The sequence below is a fragment of the Desmodus rotundus genome, chromosome 2 (genome assembly GCF_022682495.2).
Source record: "Desmodus rotundus isolate HL8 chromosome 2, HLdesRot8A.1, whole genome shotgun sequence".
Classification (NCBI taxonomy): domain Eukaryota; kingdom Metazoa; phylum Chordata; class Mammalia; order Chiroptera; family Phyllostomidae; genus Desmodus; species Desmodus rotundus.
In genome coordinates this window covers 40,011,985-40,035,159 of record NC_071388.1, presented here as the reverse complement: position 1 = coordinate 40,035,159, position 23,175 = coordinate 40,011,985, and the positions used below count along the sequence as shown (strand labels likewise).

At 37.2% G+C, this 23,175-nt stretch overlaps 1 long non-coding RNA gene across 1 annotated transcript in view; it reads left to right on the top strand.

Moving 5' to 3' along the window:
* Positions 1 to 532: 532 nt before the first annotated feature.
* Positions 533 to 23,175, top strand: part of LOC123480130 (uncharacterized) — a 42,037-nt gene continuing 19,394 nt past the window's right edge. The window contains exon 1 of the long non-coding RNA XR_006656013.3: positions 533 to 716. This is a non-coding gene — a long non-coding RNA (uncharacterized lncRNA). The remainder of the gene's footprint in view (positions 717 to 23,175) is intronic.

Genomic DNA, 23,175 nt, shown 5'->3' with positions numbered 1-23,175 from the left:
TGGGACCCTGGGCCATGCTATCAGTTTGAGCTCTGGGTGGGGTTGGGGGTGAGAAAGAAAGTCAGAGACTGAATACCTAGTCAGTCATGTAAGCATGGGGTGCCTATGTGACTGGTCTCCAATAACACCTAGCACGCCGAGGCTCTAGTGAGCTTCTCTCATTGACATCGTATCACACACTTCGTCACCCATTGTTCCTAGGAGAATTAAGTGCTCTCTGTAGAACTCCAATGGAGAGGGTAACTGGAAGCTTGTGCCTGGTTTCTCCTGGACTCTGGCTTATGCATATTTTGCTTTTACTGATGTTAATCTATATTCTTTTACTGCAATAAATTGCAACTGTGAATATAACAGCTTTTCTGAGTTCTGTGAGTCCTTCTAGAAAAATCATTGAACTGAAGGCAGTCTTGGGGTCCTCTGAAATTTTAAATAGAATTATGAGACACTAAGGGTTATAATAATATATCAAACAATTGTTAAGTATGTTACTATTTACAAAAGTTTCCCACAATTTACTCTGTTATAGGAATTCAGAAAGAGTGAGAATCACTCCAAACTGCAAAGATCAAACAAGGTTATATGGAAGAAGAGTCAAGATGTTGAGCTGGCTGAAGGGCTCAGGAGAGGAGAGAATTCGGAGCAGGGTACAGAAAATTCAATCCAGGGTCAGAGGGTAGTAAGCAGGATACTTCAGTTGACGAGTGAACTTGAGGAAGGTAAGTAACGAGTTAAGACTGGAAATGTTGGATGCGGCCTAATTCTAGGGTTTTAATATTGCCGTTGTTTACCATACAACTAAAAACTAAACTTTCAGTAAATTAAGCTAATCAAATTCCAGAAAGTTTCTGGGTGGAGAGAGTTCCCTACAGGGGGTCTCCATATGCTGCTAAATTCCAATCATGAAGTGAGTCTTACTGCCAGAGAAAAAGTCACTGTAATAATAACCTAGTGGGGTTCCACGTGTATCAATTTACAATTATGTCCACATCAAATTTGCACAATTTATAACTGCAAAATTGAGTTGTCTTCAGCCAGAAATTGTAAGTTCCACCTGTCATCTGAGAATCCAGCAGTGTTCATTTTGGATTGTTGTAACATCACAGTAATGAAGATTTTGCAATCAGAATTTAACTCACAATTTTGGTAATGATTCATGATGCAAAATGATCTCCAGCTCAGCTTCCCTGCAGCTTCACTGGCCCCAAAGCCTCCAAAATTGCTATTGTCAGGGAGACACGCTGGTATTACTTTTGTTATATTCACTAAGTGCCCTAAATACATGCCATTTTCTCTGAAGTCAGTTGTGGGGACGGGGTTGGAGTGGGTGAGATTTATAAGGAGAAGACATCAAATTTATGCAAGAGTTTGGATTACAGAAAGGAAAGAAACCTGAGGTAGGTGTTGAAAAGTTGTAACTATGGGCAGGCCGCCCATATCTTTATTTCTATAGCAAAATATTATGCCAACCAGCCCATTTCTTTTCCCCTAGTTGTATAAAGACATTGTTGTGAGAAGGGTCTGTTTTTTTCCAAGTATATTTTTTTCCATAAAGAGTGGAGAAATGGAGGTACTCTAATATTTGATGGCTCTTACTTTGGTTAATGCAAAATTCCAGCCCTCCAAGTCAGACTGATTTTTGTACAGACTAATTTTCTCATTGCTACATACTCACTTTCACATTAAAAAATTATCTATACTGAAATTATATGAAAACTTTTCCAGTTTCTTATTTCTATTGAATATTAGACCTGAGTTTTCAGTATGACTGAAATTTAATCATTTATTCCTCTTTCAGCAAAATTGTATGCTTTCCATGTATTCTCTATCAGTATATTACCAGTAACCACCCAGACTCAAAAGTCAGAACCTGAAATAATTTTGACTTTTCCCACTTCTCTACTCTTTAATTGCAATTAATCATAAATACCTGGCTAACTTACAGCCTAAAAATGTCACCATCTTGTCTGCCTTTTTTTCTCTTCCTATTACTATTTCTTAGTTTAGGCTACCATTATTTTTCACATGAATTGTGAAAATAACTTGTTGGCTGGTCTCTCTGTTTCTCATCTTCTATCCCCTAATTCATTTTAATTTTGAAAATTTGTCATGAAATATTGTACTAAATCTTCAGAATACAGAGAGACACATAATAGTCAAGGGAGATCTTCCCTGCCATTTTCTCTTTGCTGTCCTGTTCAGTGCTGGAATGGATTAAAGGAGTGTGAAGGAGGTAGAATGAGGAAAGAAAGAAGCCAACTATACCTTTTCCTTCCCTCAACCAAGCCTGCACAACATGCAAAAATCAGTTGGGTTTCTATATACTCACAATGAACTATATGAAAAAGAAATAGAGAAAACAATTCTATTTCTAATAGCATCAAAAACAATAAAATATTTAGGAATTAACTTAACCAAGGAAATTAAAGATCTCTACATTGAAAACTGTAGGACATAATGAAAGAAATTGAAGAAAACACAAATAAATGAAAATATATCTCATTTATGGATCAGAAGAAATGACATTATTAAAATATTCATATTACCCAAAGCCATCTAGAGAGTCAATGTAATACCTATAAAAGTTCCAATGGCATTTTACCTAGACATAGAAAAAACAATCCTAAATTTGTATGGAACCACGAAAAATCACAAATAGTCAAAGCAATTTTGAGGAAAAAGATCAAAGCTTGGAGGTAGGGTATCGTATTTCCTGATTTCAAACTATATCACAAAGTAAAGTAATCAAAATGGTATGATACTGGCATAAAAACAGATATATTGATCAATGGGACTGAAGAGCCCAGAAATAAACCTGGCCTGTCTGGCAAAAGTCCAGCTGTTGTTAATATAACAAGAATGGTTTGTGTGACTTCAATGTAATCCAGCAGCCAAGGCGAGTGGACTGGAATGAGCATGTGTGAACAATGATGACTTCACTGTACTAGTTAGTGGGGACAGTAGATGCTTTTGAGTGAGCATGTGTACTATATGACCATCACATTCAAAATGACTGAGTGAGTAGAGCAACGAATCCACGTCAAATTTTGTGTTAAGCTTGAACACACGTCCACAGAAACTATTTGGATGATTCAGAAGGCTTTCGGGACCATGCAATGAGTGCAGAGATGCAATACAAAGAAACGCCACTGCTATGGGCAACTGGTGATTGGCAGCTTCATCACAACAATGCACCCACTCATGCATCATGTCTTGTCTTGATCAGAGTATTTTGGTGAAACATCAAATCACCCCAGTGCCTCAGTTCCCTTATAGTCCAGATTTGGCACCCTGTGACTTCTGGCTTTTTCCAAAACTAAAATCACCTTTGACAGGGAAAAGACTTCAGACTGTTGATGAAATTCAGGAAAATACAACAGGGCAGCTGATGGTCATTCCAACAAAGGATTTTGCAGAGTGTTTTGAACAATGGAAGTGACACTGGGAGAACTGTGTGAGGTCCCAAGGTGCCTACTTTGAAGGGAACTGAGGCCATTGTCTTATATACAATGTTTCTTGTATCTTCTTCAATAAATGTCTCTATTTGTTGTAGCACATGGCTGGATACTTTATGGACAGGCTTTGTCATATATAGTCAGCAATCTTTGACAAGGGTGCCAAGAACACACGATGGGGAAAGGGGAATCTCTTCAATAAATGCTGTTGGGAAAACTGAACATCCACACGCAAAAGAATGAAATTGGACTGCTATCTTATACCATCTATGAAAACAACTCAAAATGCATTAAAAACTTAAATGAAAGACCTGAAACCATAAAACTGGAAGAAAACATAGGGAAAAAGCACCCTGGCATTGATCTTGACAATGATTTTTTTCGATATAACACCAAAATCAAAAGTAACAAAAACAAGGTAAACAAATGAGTTGGACTACATTAAACTAAAAAGCTTTTGCGTAGCAAAGGAAACAATCCACAAAATGAAAAGCCCACCTAGCAAATGGGAGAAAATATTTGCAAACTGTATGTCTGAAATGGGCTAATATCCAAAATATGTAAAGAACTAATACAACTGAATAGGAGAAACCCAAGTAATCCAATTAAAAATGGGTTAAAAACCAAAAAAGATATTTTTTCAAAGAGGACATAGAAATGGCCAACAGATACATGAAAATGTGATAAACATCACTAATCACCAGGGAAATGCAAATCAAAACCACAGTGAGATATTACCTCACACATGTAAAAATGGCTATTATCAAAAACATAAGAGATAACAAGTGTTGATGAGGATTTGGAGAAAAGGGAATCTGTATGTACTGTTGGTGGTAGTGTAAATTGATGCAGCTTTTATGGAAAACAGTACGGAGCTTCCTCAAAAAATAAAAATAGAACTACCATAAGATTTAGCAATTCTACTGCTGTGCATAATATATCCAAAGGAAACAAAAACATTTCTTTAAAGAGATATGTGTACCCCATGTTTGTTGCAGCATTATTCACAATAGCCAAGATATGGAAATATCTTAAATAAATGTCAACAGATGAATGGATAAAGAAACTGTAATAATGGAATATTACTTAACGACGAAAAGAAGGAAATCTTGCTATTGGGACAATATGGATGAAGCTTGAAGGCATTATGCTAAGTAAGATAAGCCAGGCAGAGAACAACAGATGCTGTGTGACCTACTGTGTGTGGAATCCAAAATGGTTGAATTCATTGAAACAGAGAATAGAATGGTGGTTGCCAGGGGCTGGAGCTTGGGGGTGAGGGGGAGATGTTGGTCAGAGGGTCCAAGCTTTCAGATTTAGGATGAATAAATTCTGGGGATCTGACATACAGTATGGTGACTATAATTAATAATACTATATTGTATACTTGAAATTTACTAAGAGAATAAGGCTTAAATGTTCTCATCACACACACACACACAAAAGGTACCTTGTGAGGTAATGGATGTGCTAATTAACTTTGTTGTGCTAATCATTTCACAATACATGTATTTGTATCAAATCATGTTATACACCTTAAATTTATATAATTTTATTTTTAAATTTTATTATATAAATTTTATTTATATAATTTTATTTGTTATAGTTCAACAAATCTGGGGGAAATGTGAGTAAAAATTTAAAAAATTCTCCCTCCAAATAAATAAAATAAAATAAAATAAAGTAAAATTTAAGGCTGGAGATATAGATTTGGGAGTCTTCGGGATATATGTAATATCAGAAGCCATGAGGTTAGATGAGATCATGAGGAATTGAGGGTAAATAGAAAAAACTGAGAAGTTTAAAGACTGAGACTCGAAGCCTTTCAATGTTTAGATGATGAGGTGATGAGGAGAAAACACAGGAGACATACAGGTGCTTCCAGAGATACGGAAGGAAAGTCAGGTAGTGAGGTGTCCTGGAAGGCAAGTGAAGAATATGTTTCAAGGAGGTGGACTGATGGGTCTGTGAAATCGTGGTGAAGGGGAAATAAGCTGAGGATTGAGTGGCAGAGGCAAAGGCCCAATTTGAATGGATTCTATACTAGAGAACAGCAGGGGAGTCACTGAGGGCAGAGTACAGGCAAGGAGAGGAGTTTTGATCTAAAGGAGAATGGGGTGGTTGCTGAAAGTGGACTCTAAAAGGATTTTTAAGATGAGAGATGTTTACGTTTCCCTGAGCAAAAGAAAACGGGTGGCACGGGGAAGGGACAGGAGAGGGACTGAAACAATGTTCATGAGTAAGCAGGAGGTGACTACATCTGGTGCACAAGCGGAAGGACTGGGTTTACCTAAGACTATGGGTAGTCCTTCCAAATTAACCGGGGAGAAGGCAAAATATACAGGCACTGGTGTTGGCGGATGGGTAGATGTGATGATAAGAGCTTGTGGAAGTTCCCTTCTGATTGCTTCAGTTTTCTCAGGAAGATAGAAAGCAAGATCATCAGCCAGAAGTAAAGTATCGGAAACTGAAAAGTCCCTTCTCATCAGTCTATCATCAGTCCTCTCGGCACTTATCACTAGCACACTATGTTTTGCTTACTTATCACATATATTGTCTCCCTCTCCAGTAGAATGTGAAGCTCATGAGAATACGATTTTATGTCTGATTTATTTTATTGCTGTAACTGCAGAACCTAGAATATTACCAAGTAAATATGTGCTCAGTAAATATTTGTTAAGTCAGTTAATGGAAGGATTCTATGGTTATTAGACTGGAGTGAACTTTTTAATACAAATGCAAAGGAAGTATCTGCGTGTCACATAAGAGTGACTGAAAAGCTAGGGGGCTTGGGGACAGGTCATCCTAACAGCGAAGGAAAACCAGAATGCTGAGTAGTTTGAAGAAAAAAGGAATAAAAATAAGTTGGTTTCTATGGGCACCCTCCTGACTCCAGCTCATTCAATGAATTGCTTATAAAATTTCATGTGTCTCTAGACAAGGAGCATCTTTACTTATCTGAATGTTTCCCAAAGCTTGGACGAAATAGTTTCAGACTGCCTGTGGGTTAGACAATTATAAATATCAGGTTTCCTTCTTTTTCACAACATGTAGCAAAGCTTCACTTTCAGCAGCTGACAATATGACAAATTATAGGACTGGTGGCCAAGGGGAAATGGATCTTAACAAAACATTGAAATCCATGGTTATATGGCATGCTTTTTGGACTCCATATGCTTCTCTGCCAAAATCCAGCCCACGCTGCTATAACTTACACACAAACATATTTTGAACATAGCCGTGCCAACAGTAGTTTCTAATTACATAAAACCATTAAAAAAAGAAATGCATAAAGTGACAAGACATCCTATAGTCAGGGGATATATGAAATGGAGACAGAAATTCTTGTCATATGTTAGTGTGACCACACATTCATCTTTAAAAATAACTATCACCTTTCTGTTGGCAGTATGCTATCACGGACTGAGAGAAAGAGAGCTAGGCAAGGGAATCTAAGACTCACATTTGAATCTTGATTAGTCAGGGTGAGTCAGGAACAGAGAAACCAATCCAGTCTGATTTTATCTTTTTCCTTCCTTTTTTTCTCCTTTCCTTCCTTCCTTCTTTCCTTCCTTCCTTCCTTCCTTCCTTCCTTCCTTCCTTCCCTCCTTCCTTCCTTCCTTCCTTGTTTCCTCCCTTCCTTCCTCTCTCTTTTTCTCCTCTCTCCAATCTCTCTTTTAATGCTAGAGAGTTTTAATGCAGAAACTGTTTGCATGGTTGACGAAAGGACTGAGAAGCTGATGGAGAAGTGACTGTGGTGGGCAATTTAGAAATTAGCAAGAACAAGAAGCAATGACAGCCCCTAAAGCTAAAGTTGCTGAGAGGAGATGGATTGTCAGAGTCCCAAATTCAGGCCTTCTAATGGGAGCTAGAAATAACTACACCCAGTACACCTGGAGCTCAAAAGGGGCCTTTGCTGCTCTGGGAAATTTAGCTCAAAAAAAGCAAGAGAGCGTAGATTCTTCTTCTTCTTTTCTGTGGCCTCCCAGTCTCCACCAGGACCTGACTCTCCCACCCTTTGGCTGAAAATATTTATCTGGAAGCCACAACAAAGGAATCTAGGAACTACAGTTCCCTCCAATAGAGAGCAGAGCAGAGAGAAGACAGAGAACATATCTGAGAGCAAAGAAACAGCTCAGAAACCCTATTAAACGTTTTTTGCTGAGTCCTTGAGTGATTTTTTTCTTAACATTTAGAGTTTTAGTTTCCTCATCTGCAGTATGAGAAGAGGGATACCTACCTACCTCACAGAAGTTTTGTGATAGCAAATGAAATAAGGAATATACAGTGGGCTGGTTCAGATTCATAATGGGAGCTCAAGGCACATTTTCCCCTTTCCCATTTACAAATATTCCTCAAAGCATTACTTTCTTGGAAAGATGAGGAAACAAATGATTCTGAAGATAATTTGGCCACCAAATCTTATCTTTGGCTATGCTTTAATTTTAGTAATTTTAATCAGAAGCAGCACAGAACCCAAAGCTGACTCAAAGGGGCTCCCATTTATCTAGAATTGTTTCTTTAAAACCTTGGTCACTTCCAGGTGCCCCTGACAAGGAAATATTTGTAGTAATGGCCACAAAAATCAATTAGCAAGTGTTTCTGGAAGAGAGAAAAGTCAATCGTCCTTAATCATTGCTGCTAAAATAGGATGCTGTAATTTTTCATACATCTTGAAAGAGGGATTCTAATAGCTGCACTAAAATCTTAAGGGAGACATGTCTCTGCACAGTAAAACCCACACTTGGGGTAAAGAAACATGCCTACAAAAATGTCTGTGAGGAAACACAATAAAATCTTATTATTTAGTTTGTCCTAATTTGAAGTTCAGGTAAATTGGTTTTTTTCAGGTATATTTCAGCAGGAACAAAACGATTTAAGTTCCTGCTGAAATATCTAATTAATTCAATTCATCGAGTTCTTCCTGAGTCCCTATAGTTGCTTCTGACCCAGAGCCGGGCTCAGGACAACAAGCTGAAAGCAGCTTCACTGCTTTGAAAGCATTCCTTGCCTGGGAAGGTTTCCCTTGATGAAAGGTTTGTGCATAATTATGATTCAGGGAGCAATCTACTAAATTAAAAGATTTAAGTAAGTAAATTGTATGGCTGACTACAAATAAATTTTATCTCTTCATAAAGCAGGCTTTGGACTCTTATTTTGCTTAGAGTGGTATTTAATTGCAATAGAGTGAACAAGAATTTATTAGCAATAAGTCCTGGGATCAAAATATGACTTCGTTACACACTACAGTGATTTTGACAAGCCAGCAACTTGTGGAGAGTAATGTCTTCTCTGTAGTGTTTCCCTAGCAGTTAAATAAGGAAACATGTGACAGGGTTTGTCCCACCACATGGTTCCACATTTTTAAGAAATATTTGATGATTCACATTGTTTTCTTCTCTGGGAAGTGCTCTACCTTTTAGCAACCAATTCTATTTATCTGGTCATTGGAGAGTAATTAAAAATGATTTAAAAATATTCTGTGTTTTTAGATTTATTGATACTCAGCATGCCCTTTCCAGAGTTTAATTAAAAGGGTTCTGTTTTATGTTTTTAGCATATATAAGAAAGAATAATTGGGAGGAGGATCAGTTTTTCTCCTGATAATCAGATTATTATAGGAAATCAGGAACCACAGCTATATGGATGCAGACAATATTTTTTAACTTCATTTTTTAGAGGCACCATGGCTATGTTTTAGCTATATTTTCCCTCTAATCTTTCAGTTGACAGTTGTCTTTAGGTAATTGAAATGATACTGTGTGTACATATGTATTTTATATCTCCTTTTTGAGGTAACTGTATTATAAGCATATTTCCATGTTATGAAACACACTGTAAAACACCACATTCCAATGTAGACATATATCAAAATTATTCCCTTAATGTCAGACCTTTGCTTAAGTTCCCTTTTCTTTATCATAAATAACACTGTAAATATATTAGTACATAACTGAATGCCTACATTGTTGAGTTGTTTCCTGAGAACGGATGTCTAGCCATGTATTTACAGGTTATAAACTTTTCTAAAGCACTTGAAAGGCAGTATGGTTGGATAAAGGAGATGTGGTACATATGTGCAATGGAAGCCATAAGAAAAGATGAGATGCTGCCATTTGTGACAACCTGGATGGACCTTAAGAATATCATACTAAGTGAAATAAGTCAGACAGAAAAAGTTAAGAACCATGATTTCCTTCATATGTGGGATCTAAAACAAATGAACAAACAAGAAAAACAATCTTATAGACACAGACAACAATGTGGTAGTTACCAGGGGGAAGGGGGTGAGGAAGTAGTAAAGGGTAAAGAGGACCAAATATTTGGTCACAGAAGATGGTTTGACTTTGGGTGGTGGGCACACAATGCAATATACAGATAATTTATTGTGGAAATGTATGCTTGAGGCTTACATAATCTTATTAATAGATGTCACTCCAATAAATTTAATTTGAAAAAAAGTACCAAACTGAGTGCATCAGTGAGAGATGGGGTATTTTTAACTTTAAGAAAATAGTGTATATTACTTCAACTTTTAGTTGTTCAAATAAAAATGGGTTTGAGAATTTTTTGATATGCTTTTTGGCCATTTGAATTTCTTCTCTGACAAGTTACTTTTGAAAAAGCTGTTGTGTTTGTCTGTTTTTTTTTTATCAGTTCCATTCAGTAACTAGATCTCTAGCATATTCTATGCTCCAGGTATTGGAACAAGCATTGTTGTATAGATGCATAAAATATAATCCTTGTCTTAAAGGCATTCTAAATGTTGAAGGAGAGAAGGAAAAATGCAATGCTATAAGATCAATGATGGAAACAGAAATGGTTTTCAGATAGAACAACAGAGGATTAGATTTTTATTGATTTTTGAGACCGAGGAGGTTTTTAAAGGGCTAATAGAAAATTTTCAGGCAGATAATTAAGGGAAACGCTTCTGAGCATTTGCAAAGCCTGGACATTTGACGGAGCGAATATTCAAAAAGTTAAGAGAGGATGGTGGGAAGATGGAGAAGTGTGCAAGAAGCAGATCGTGATGAACCTCACATTCCATGCTGACCAGCATGACTTGACCATGAAGGTGGTATTAGCCTCTGAATTCAGCCTTTTAATCTAATAATTAACAATTTCATGACTAAATAAGTAGATAGCAATTTAAGCTTCTTAACTCCCTCATCTGTAAGCTAGAACAATCTGTTTATATTTTTTGCTATGTTAAACATGCTATAGAAAAACCAAAACTGATTGTGTGATGTTACCTTGGAGACATGAAAATTATTTTAGGAAAGAGATTGATTGCCTTGTCCATAACTCAATCCCAGCAGGGCCCAATTATTTCCTAGATATCACACACAATCTTTTTCTACTTAGTTTTGGGAAACTGACACTTTCTATGCCACAGTAAAATTATATGTATTTTAATATTGTCAAGAAATTTTCATTTTACACAAATTCAGCATCCATGTCTTCACCAAGCCATTGTGTGATATTTCACTTAGGAATGTAATTAAGCCATACTTCCCTTTTTATTCTTGTCAGAGAGGAGAAGGCCAAGGAGTCTAAAATAGCTCTGCCTTTCTCTGCCCTCAGCCTTATCCTGAACATTGTGTGGTCCTATAATGCTGCCTGTTTCTAGTTGGCAGCCATGCTCCACATTGGTAGCCAAGTATGTGTATCTTCTGTGACTTTTATCAGGTGAAACACTGAGCCTTCATGAGTCTCCAAAGGACTTACAAGTCAGAGAACTATCTGGTACTATTGATCAGAAAGCTCAGCCAACTTCTGCCTGTACTTCTCATTTTCATTCCTCTAACTTCCTCCCCTGTTTCATTTGTTTCTTGTCCCCAGTCACAGCCGTTGGCACAGCCTGACATCAGCTAGTTATGGACTTTGCTGCTCTTGAAAGTTTGCCTCTTGGATTGCGCTGCCTATTGTTTCTTTGGATGCCAGAGTATCTATGGTAGGCAAGTGAGGTTCAAAAATGCATATCAACTGGTATTAATGGGGTGGAACTCAAATGCTTCTTTCCCATCAATCTCCACTTGTCTCCCTACCACATTCCACCTTCAATTATACTGAACTATTTTTAGGGATATCATACCTCTGTTGAGTCCCACTCCTTCCTCCATCTGCCTCTCCTCTAGGTGATGGGGACCTAGTACATGCTCTCTCTTCCTTTTGGAACCCTTTCTGTATCCATCCCCTCTTGCCATCTGCTGCTTATATTTGCCCTTCACAACTCATGCCTCAGGCATCCAGCCCCTCAAGAAGCATTCCTCATTACAATACTGTCCCAACCAATCCTGATCTCCTGTGTTGTTTTGAGAGCCTTTCCTATAGATCCCTGTAGCTCATTGTGTGTACCCCAACTAGACACTCTTCACACTCTGTTTAGTTATGCGTGCTTACTCACCTGACTCACAGATTGTATTTTAAATTTCTTGAAGTCAGGGATCCCATACTCGTACTTGTTGGGTTTCCAACTCCTGTGACAATGACTGATACACATCTAGCAAAATATATTTTTGATTGTTGAATAATGACCTGAAAGAAGCTCTGAAAAACAGAATGTTTTACAGATTAATGTTAAACCCTTGCTAACCTATTTGTAATTTCCATATTAGATCTTTTCAAAAATACCCCAAAGACTCTAGTAACATTTCACTGTACACATCCTAATAGAAGAAGAAATTAGCTTTTTTTTTAGACCTTTCAATAAAAGAAACCACATTAATTAGCTTTCCACTAATTTCAAATTTGTGAAAATTAGACAAGGACTATTATCCCTGACATGGATAAAATTAAAGCCTCTTCTCTTACATCCATATAAAATGTTTCTTGCTTGTATCATCTCTAGTACAATCTGAAAATATGGTCCAGGTAAGAACTAATATATTTAGGAATGTTGTTTAACCTGTATTATAGGATCACCACATCATTGTCCCCATTTCTATAGTCCTGGTTCTCTCTTCAGGGATTTTTTTTCTTTTTTCTTTTTGGTCAATCTTCAGAACCAGAAAAGTTTCTGTGAACCATAGTAAAGGATTTAATATTTAGATAAAATGTATCTATTGTTCACTCTTAATAACCTTGTGCCATGCATTCCATCATGTCAAAAATTTCAGCCATCATTGCTGATTGCAAGTTCCTCAGAATATTTAACAGAATGTAGGCACCATCAAGTAGGATTGTTCGCATTCCTCTTGGCAGAAGCAATGCCAATTTGCACTTTACCCGTCAACTGCAGGTGGAAACCTCTGTAAACTGGCACCTGGTTTCTAATTTACCCTGCTGATGCCTAAGCACTCCTTAAAGACTGATATCCTAGGTGTTGTTTGGCCAGTGCCCTTCAATCTAATTTTAAGTGAATAGAAGTCTTAGGAGAAAAGGAGAAGGAGGAGAAAGAAGGGCATCTACAAATGTCCAGAGGGAAATCTTCTGGACTACTGGGTGCTGAACTCTCTTTTGGTGGGTGTTTTTGCCTGCAGCCTGAAAGGAAATGAGCACAGCTTTCAACACAATACCTCCATCAGATCACCACAGCATGAATCCTGATCTGAGCTTGTTAGAAAAATTTAGATCTTCTAAATCAACAAGAATAAAATAGTATATCTGCTTCGTTTAAAAAATTTAGTAAGCTATGCATATATTTATTGGGAATCTATTTTATATTAAATACTCTTCTAAAAAGCATAGGTAATATAACAAGAGTATCGACAGAACAGTTATTGAACAAATCACCAGGAGATTGAAATTAGAAGTGAATGTGGCAATAATTGGCTAATAGGCAAAATAAAAATGAAAATCATCATAAGGTAATAAATATGTGTGTTATTTCTTGTCTTCAACAACATTGATTTCACTCTTTGTGTTGACTATGTTATTTTAAGCTTTGTAATATAACCCTGTATCAGCCTCTGGCTAAAGCAAAATGAATGCAAAGGATTTAGGCCCACTCAGTGTTCCATAAGTGAAAAATAATGTATAATATTTCAGGAAGCGAATTGCCAGCAACTTTCTATAACTCAGCTGACATTGAGCATACAAGTCCACATGTATTTGGCCTTGGGAAATTATTGTAACTAGAGGGAAAGCAAAGTCAAAAATATACATTTTTAAATGAATAAAAATCTGAGAAGTGTCAATTTATGACTAAAATTTGGGGCCCTAATTTTAAAAATGTATTTTTATCAAACTAGTTTTGACTGTTGTGGGTCGCTCTGAAAGACGTGATGGTTCTATCATAAGTAAAGTTGTTAGGAAGAATCCCTTCAGGACCATATACAAGGATTGCTGTCTCATGGAAATGATTGGGGCTTTGAAGTGACATCATGAAAGACTTTTTGTAATATATCACAGCATCAAGAGAGAGGTAGGCCTGAAGCTTTTCTAGCAAGAAAAAAATTAATAGCAATAGTATCCTTTGAAAAGAATCTATAAAATAAGTTTCTTTTACTGGACAGAGAAATAACTAATACAGCTATTTGAACACCTTAAATTCATATGCAGACTATTAATCAACATATAGGCCAGTATTAGATAATCATCACTATATAGCTGAGTTTAAATGAGATTAGATTTTTAAAAATTGTATAGAAAATCTTATTTTTGCTATTTATTTAAAATTTGAATATATGTATATTTGGAGGCAAAGAAAAGTCCCTGAAGACTTGAGTTAAACACATTTGATAAAAATAAAAATTAAAAAATCCCAACCAAGCGATTAAGTCTATGCTATGCTCACATCATGTTTTACCAAAAGTAAAGATCCGTGGAAAGACAAAGTTCTTACTTAGCAACTTATACATATTTTTAGATCCCATTATCTTCTTTTGGTCTTCCATAATTTTAAGAGATCTTTATTTAGACACTTTGCCACCCTCTCCAATTCCTGTTTCCTGTGTCTGCTCATATGAAGGAAGGGTCACTGTCCTCTCTGGTGAAGAAGAAACACTTTGTTCTTAACAGCCTGGAAAGTGACTCTTCACTATGAAAAGGGGACACCAACTTTTGTTAAGCAAGTAGATGTTACTACGACCAGTTTTCAATAGAGCTAGACTGCAGCTACACACTTTGTCAGGAGGTACTATCATTGTCAGTGACAGACTCCAACCTCAAAAGTTCCTTACATGTGAAGTTTGGGGTAAGCAAAATTAATTTAAGGTGAAAAAAACATTAAAATTTTTATAGTACTTCAGCTTTTCCTATCTCAGCAAATTACTAACTTTGAGAAAATGAAGACGCCTATACTAAGAAAAATTAATTCATTTATATGAGAGATATGTACTGAACACATGTTGAGAATTAGATGGCTTAGGGCTAGAGGTCATAAATACAAAACCTCATCTATGCTCTTGAATTACTCTTACAAAAGTGGGCAGAGGTTTGGACTTTGTTGTTGTTGTTGTTAGCTGAGAGGAGTATTTCTTTGTCATATTTATCCCTATAAACTTCTTAAGACAAATTTTTGTCACTCATTGGCTCCCAACTCCTCTGCTAAATAAATGAATGAATGAACAAATGACCTGGAAGCTGAAGAGGAGCAGTGTTCTGAGCTAGACTGAAGGTCAGTACTTGAGCATGACATTACTCAGATTTCTGGAGAGCATGCTAACCTGGGAAAGAGATTACCATCTCACCAAATACTGTAACATGCACCCTGCTGTGGGATAAGTAAGCCCCCCCTCATCTGGCCCTGAATTCTGCCACCCTGCTTCCACTGTTCTCTGCGGTTGGGTAAATGCTGTGCCTCGCCCAGGTGCAGATCTCGCCACCTGTGCTGAGTACCAGGGCTGCCTGTACAAATGTTGCAGTCATTAGTAGTGTAAGAAGATCCTTCCTCTTTTTGTATAACATTCAGTTGGCAGAGAAGTCCGTAGCCTATTTAAAAGTCTCCTGTTATTCCTTCATATTGGCACAAACATCATCCTTGCAATATAATATCAGGCACACTTATCTCGTTGCAAATCCTAGTTTCACCATCTGCTTCTTAAACAATCTCCATCTTTCTGAGCTTCGGCTTTCTCATGTTTACCGAGGCAAAACAGTAATACATGCCCTACTTCTGTTAGAAGTTTCTTTTAAGAATCAAGTGAGATAATGTTTGTGAAATGTATTGTGAAGCATGAAGTATTATACAAATTTGAATAAATTCTTTTTAACCATTGGTGTTAATTTGTAAAGGAAAATAGAAAGAAATGTTTACAAGGGAAAAAAAGACTCCTCTAAAATTCTCATTCCTCCAGAAATAATAGTCAAAAATGTTCCAGTGAGCAAATCCATTTTTGAAACCCAATTTCATTTACATGATACTGTCAGGGTTTAAAAGTGATTTAAAAAATCATTTTCTTTTTACTAAAAGCTTAGCATTTTGTTACCTTTGGTGGGGAATAGAGAATATAAGATTAAGAGAGAAGCATTAGCCATGACTGGAAAAAAAAGCATACAAAAATTTCTCGTGTGGGCATTTCTAAGGGAACAATATTACAGAGATAGTCCAACTCATATGAACTTTGTAGAAAATGTTAAATGATCCTTGAAGTGACAGATAATACATTTTGATACAGTGTGGTAGGAAATATCTACTTTTTAAATGAAATGATTTAGAAATCTATTTTTAGTTTGCAATGAACCCATAATTCAAAGGAGCTCATCATAAATTATTAGTGCTTAGAATCTTGTTTGCAGCTAATATAGGAAACTGGAGACACTGTTAACAGACACTTTGAACTAAGCTGTAACTTCCTTTCTGAATAAAAAGAATATGAGTGCATTACTGGCGTGAATCTGGATGTCACCTTCAAATTTGTACCTGATCATTTTAAGACAATACACATTTTGAAATGTCCAACATTTAACTTAAAGACAGACTCCTAGAATATTTTTTTCTGTTTCAGCATTAAAAGGGTACATGACATTCCGATGCCTTACAATTATTAATATAGCTCACATTTTATCATTCTTGAGCCTGGACTTATTTCAGCTGGGGCCATAGTTCTTGTCGGACACGAAGATATTGCTAATGAAATTGAAGTGAGGGGTCTTATCTCTGGATTTGATCACAGTCGCATCCTAACCTGGGAGCCAGTTGAAAGACTATGAATGTGCAAGCAGTGGCCAACACCATAGTGATAAAAATAATCCATAATGAATTTCCTACTGATGATGATCATTGATATCACTTTGCTGTGCACATAATTGCTCTTAAGCCAGATTCTCTTTTCTCTGCATTTATTTTACTTTTTAAATTTTCCAGTGAGCAAATCCATTTTCCAAACCCAATTTCATTTACATGATACTGCACAGGGTTTAAAAGTGACTTAAAAAAAAAACCCAAGAAGTAAGTAGGCTGGGTCAAGGTGGGCAAAGGGGGAAAAAGTGGGGACAACTGTAATAATATAAACAAAAATATAATTGAAAAAGGAAATAAGTCATTTAAAGAGAATAGCTGTTCTTTTCCTGAAAGTTGCTCTCCATCTATGACTCTGTCTCTATTTTGCTAATAGAAGTTTAACTCACTAGAAGTTTTCTAGTGAGCTAACAGTAATTTAAAATATGATGTGCTAAGCAGGAATAAAGAAGGAAAAGGAAAAAATGCAAAGTATTTCAAATACAACAACTCATACCTCCACACAAGCCAGCAGTGTATCCCAAGAATCAGAAATTTAATAGAGTTAATCAAGACAAACAAGAAAATCTCATACTTCATCAGATTTAAAAAATCTCATCATATTATGTCTGCAATTGATCTCAAATCTGTCCCCCAGTTTCCACTGCACCTCACCTACTTCATATTATATCTGCAATGTTGCCATAACCTCCTAAGGAGTCTCCTCCTTCCTTTCCCTCTGACCATCCTTCTACCACTGCCATCTGATCATATTTCCACTTCCATTCAAATTATGAGAGGGCTTCTGCTGCCTGTAGGTTGATATCTCAACTATTAGGTTTTCAGTTCTCTATAGCAAGACATCTCCCAACCTTCCTAGCCATATGCTCTGCTTGGACTCTAACGTCAATGTTGTAGATTAGATTTTTCTTAATAGTTTTTTTTACTGCATTTTTCCATTACCATATATCCCCCTTATACGCTTTTCCACCTCTACCCAAGGCCTCCCCCTGCAATCTCCACACTTGTCCATGTCCATGAGTTCTTTTACTTTTTTGCTCAATACCTCCACCCACCAACCCCATCCCCAGAGTTGTCAGCCTGCTCTCCATCTATGACTCTGTCTCTATTTTGCTAATAGAAGTTATGATTCAATTAGGTTTGATTAAATTAGGTATGATTAGAAATCATCTCTCTAAAGCATCATCTTGCATGATTCTTGGAAAATAGTAGGCATTAATAAGTTGTAACTGCTATAGCTATTTGCGCTGTTAGTTTTATTATTGTTATTTTTATGATCTGTGCTTGGAATGCCTGCTCAAGTCTTATCCTTCTTTAAAACTCCTCAATGCCAAGGATACTTGCTTCCTCACTGTCCCATAGCATAGTATCGAAAGCTTATTTATAATTCATGTTATTCTACTTCATAGCATTGAGAATTAGGTGATGTAGGGCTAGAAGTAATAAGAAATGTAAAACCCCATCTATGCTCTTGAATGTCTCTTAGAAAAGTGAGGGGAGTTTTCTTTTGCTAGGGGAGAGGAATATTTCTTTGCCATATTTATTCCTATAAGGAGTGTTGATTTTTCTTTTATTGTCTATCTTTTCATTATAACAATGAACTTTTGGGCTTTAGAAACTATATTTCCACCTTAGCACTGCAACTTCTACAGCAATATTTTGTGCGTATCAGAAAATAAATGTTTGTTCAAATGAAAGTGTAACACAACAAAACCAATACATAATACGTTCAAATAAATTACAGACTAATTTTACAAAATATGATTACGGTGACCACATAACATATTGTTCCAAACAGGGACACTTTGTAAGACAGAGTATTATTGATAATTACAATGGGGACAATAGGCACACACTGGAATGTATGGTCATCACGAATAAGAGAAAACTGTAAAAACAGAGTTGAATGCTACTCTGTTAAAGATTATCCTAATTATATCACCCTCTTCCCTTTGGCCATCATGAAACCAACTTGGTTACAGAGAGGAAGTTGAGTATAATCAGATTTTTAAAATATGGAGGGCACTAACAGAAGCGATTGGAGTATGTGCCACAGTTTGCGGGTGTTTGGAAGTAACCTGGATTGACTAGACTAAAGATAATTTGAAATGAGCTCCTTTCTCCCAGGAACCTGGAATGGAGAGAGCAAGCAGAATGTTTTAAATCTGCCTGCCATGTTGAACAGGCCTGTAGTGGGGGAGTGTCCCTGGGCAGAGAAGTGTGCTGCCTCCTACATATAAAACCCTTGCCATAGCTCCCTCCTCTCTCATTGCAGAACTTCTCGGGCTGTAGCTATTTAAGCTGTAGATTTCATGGCTTTTGCATCTTTCTGTTTCCACTGTGTTTGATTTTGTCTGTTAATGCCGAGTGACCATTTTTAAAAAGGTTTTATTCTCATTTCTGCACTTCCTAAATGAGCATGTTCTTGGGCCATCGTGGTGTTGCCCCCAGAGTGTGAAAAAAGTGCATTTTCCAAAAAGGGATGTGTTATCCACTGGTGGAAGTGACCTTGCTGTGGGTGGGGCAGGAAGTTAAATGAGTCAGAGAATTGGCAGGAGCCACACTGAAGTCAAGAGGACTCTGGCGAGGTAAGAAGCAATGCTTTCTGTCCCAGTTCTCCCAGTTACGCGACCTGAATTAAGGAGTTTTACACTCACTGGGGGAGCAGCTGGTCAGTTGTCCAGTGTCCTACAAGAACAGAGTTGCCATGTGTGGTTCAATGAAGGGCTGTTTGTACAGTGTCAGGGAAATTCTGACCTGAGAGCAGACTTAGGACCTAGGATCTAATTGAGGCAGAGCCACTAACCAGCTGTGTGACTTTAAACAAGTTACATAACCGTGTCTTACATTATAAAAGACAGTGACAGTCATTGGATAGTTTATAATAAAGAGGGTTTATGCAAAATCACTTGTGAAACTATAAATTGCTTCAAATGTCTTGTCCTTTATTATCAGACTATTCCCTACACATTATGCTGTGAAGTCTGAGGTATATTTTTTCCTTTTAAGTACAATTCTGAGGGCAATTAAGCTGTTTCTTTTTATGATTGCAATTCTTGGGCCATATTACCTCAAGACAAGTATTATTACTTAATAAAAAAAAACAAGTAAATGGATTTTGGTTTGCAAATTAAGAAAATTAGTTTGTGATGATATGGCTTTTGACAGCCATAATGCTTGTGAGCCAAGCTGTCTAATTCGGAATGCAGATACACTCAATATGCAGGATTTAATTGACTCTAAAAAAAGGGTACATTGTTTTGAAGCACTATGATATCTTAATGTATCTAATTTCATTAGTACTTTGAGAGGAAAATACCAGACTTGTGATCCAGTTCAGCTCGGCCACTCAGTTGCTGTATGAGCTCTGGCAAGTCACTTGACGTCTCCGGCTTTCTATTTTACTTGCAAGTCCCTTGGAGTAGATAATATCTAAAGTCCCTTCTAGTTCTAAAACACAGACTATTTCACAACCTTTAAAAGTAATTTTAAATTTAAATGTTTTTTTCTCCTTTCATTAAAACTAATAAATGTTTGGCTGGGATTAATTTACCCAGTACCTGTAAGTGACAGCCCAATGACAGTATTTACAAAATTAAGTTGTCAAAATGAAAGAGCGACTTTTCGGAAAAGAGTATTAAAGTGCAATTGACTTTGAAATAACCTGCCTAGGCATGTCTCACAAATTCTACTCAAAGCAACATTCTTGAAACTGTTTGCTTAGTATGCAAATTAAAATCATCATTAAAAGATGGGTGGCCATGTGGTGGTAACTCTATGATTAATGATTTCCACCTCCAAAGGGAGAGATCTGAGTTAATTAGCCTGCCTTATCTCTTGCCTCCTTTGCCTCCTGGGACAGAGCAGAGTGCAGAGGTGCTTCCTTGGGGGAGAAGGCAGGACCTTCAGTTGTGGATGCCAGACTCTTAAACTGACCTCGGTGATCTCATTCATTCTATAACCCCATTATTTTTAGCTAAATGGAGGTCATTCCTGGAAAGACAAAGTGATAATGGTCTCAGTAAGAGAACCAGAGTTACTAACACTGTATCTGATCCCTGATGGAAAACAAAGTAATAAATTGTAGAAATAAAAGTTTTAGTGAGAATTAAGAAAAAAGTAATACTATTTCCAAAAATTCTTTTGTTAAGTTATATTTTATTGATTATGCTATTACAGTTGTCCTGATTTTTTTTCCCTTTGCCCCCTCCACCTAGAAGCCCCCACTCCCTCAGGCAATCCCCATACCATTGTTCATGTCCATGGGTCATGTGTGTAAGTTCTTGGGCTACTCCATTTCCTATACTGTACTCTACATTCCCATGGCTATTCTGTAACTATATATTTGAACTTCTTAATCCCCTCACCTCTTCACCCATTCCCCATACCCCACTCCCATCTGACACCCATCAAAATGCTCTCCGTATCCATCATCCTGTCTCTGTTCTTTTTGTTGGCTTAGTTTGTTTTTTAGATTCAGTTGTTGATAGATATGTATTTTTTTGCCATTTTATTCATATTTTTGATCTTCTTCTTTCTCTTAAATAAGTCCTTTTAACATTTCATATAATAATGGTTTAGTGATGATGAAGTTCTTTAGCCTTTTCTTGCCTGGGAAGCTCTTTATCTATCCTTCCATTCTAAATGATAGCTTGCTGGGTAGAGCAATCTTGGCTGTGGGTGCTTGCTTTTCATGACTTTAAATATTTCTTAACAATGTCTTCCAGCTTGCGAAGTTTCTTTTGAGAAATCAGCTGACAGTTTTATGGGAACTCCCTTGTACACAACTAACTTCTTTCTCTTGCTGTTTTTAAGATTCTCTCTTTATCTTTAACCTTTGACATTTAATTATGATGTGTCTTGGAGTGGGCTTCTTTGCATCCATCTTGTCTGGGACTTTCTGTGCTTCCTGGTCTTGCATGTCTATTTCCTTCACCAAATTAGGGAAGTTTTCTTTCATTATTTTTTCAAATAGATTTCCAATTTCTTGTTCTTTTTTCTTCTCCTTCTGGCACCCCTATGATGCAAATGTTGGACCTCTTGAAGTTGTCCCAGAGACTGCTTATACTATCCTCATTTTTCTGGATTCTTTTTTCTTCTTTTTGTTCTGATTGGTTGTTTTTGCTTCCTTATGTTCCAAAACATTGATTCTGGGCTCCACCCACTCTCCTGTTGTTTCCCAGTAAATTGTTCTTTATTTCAGTTAGTGTACCTTCCATTTCTGACTGGATGCTGTTGAGGTCCTCATTAAGTTCCTTGAGCAACCTTATAGCCAGTGTTTTGAACTCTCCATCTGATAGATTGCTTGTCTCCATTTTGCTTAGCTCTTTTTCTGGAGTTTTGATCTATTCTTTCATTTGGACCATGTTTCTTTGTCTCCTTGTTTTGGCAGCCTCCCTGTGTTTGTTTCTATGTATTAAGTAGAGCTGCTTTGACTCTGTGTCTTGGTGGTGTGGCCTAATGTAGTAGGTGTCCTGTAGTATCCAGTGACAAAGTCTCCCCCATCACCCAAGCTGGGTACTTGAGGTGTGCCCTTCATGTGGACTGAGCATACCCTCCTCTTGTAGTTGAGCCTTGGTTGCTGTTGGCAGGTCAATGAGAGGGTTTTACCCAGGCCAGTCAGCTGCAAGAATTGGCTGTGACCACTGACCACCAACCTCTGCCCTCTGTGGAGGATCAGCTGTACAGGTGAAGGGTAGTGGTGCTTCATTGTGGTCTGTAGCTGTCCCCTGGGTCAATGGCCCTGGGGTTTCCCAGATGGTGCAGGCCAAGGTCAGCCCCCACCTGTGTTTTACTTGGGACTACTCTGCCTGAGCTATAAAGCAATCTAAGGTGGCTGCTACTTGTGCTGGGCTTCCAGATTCCCTGGTGAAGCCAAGCTGTGAATCTAGGCTGGCTGCTGCTAATGCCAGGCCTGGGGCTCGCTGGGCCCAAAAATGCTTAAAAGGATTAAATCCGTATACTTTCCTTTATGCATATTTCCCTCTCTGCTTTTACTTCTTTGTTCCTACCTTTACTATAGACATCTGAGGGTAGTGTGTGGTAGAAAAGACCAAGCCTCCTGGCATCCCTGCTAACCTGTTTTATAACCTTGTCAAGTGAATACCTCTCTGGGGCTTTTTTGTGTGTGTGCAAAAATGTTCTAGCTTTAACAACTAACTCTTCAAATCAGTGACTCTCTATAACTCCTTTTATTTTACTAAAGAAAGACAGTAAGAATATGATGAAGTCTGAAGATCAGAAAAATTGTAGGTCAGAAATTGGTAAGGCAAAGTGAATTTAAGAAAACAAAGCAGAGATGATTGGGGGTTTAAAGTCTCAGTCAAGTAGTCTGTGACCAGATCAGCAAGAATTAGAATTGCTGGAAATGCCTAGGCTTTCTGCATTTTGACCTGGCCACTTTTATTTCTACTCTGGACATTCGTATTACTCAAGTAGGTCAGTTTTGGAAGTTTTAGCTCAGTCTCATATTATTTTAATCACCTTCATTTTCACTTCTATTCTTCAATTGCCAAGCTTTCATGGCAAAAATTATGAGTCACTCAGACTGATATTACCAAAAATGTCTGGTCTTCAACCCTTCAGCAACTACCCAAAACT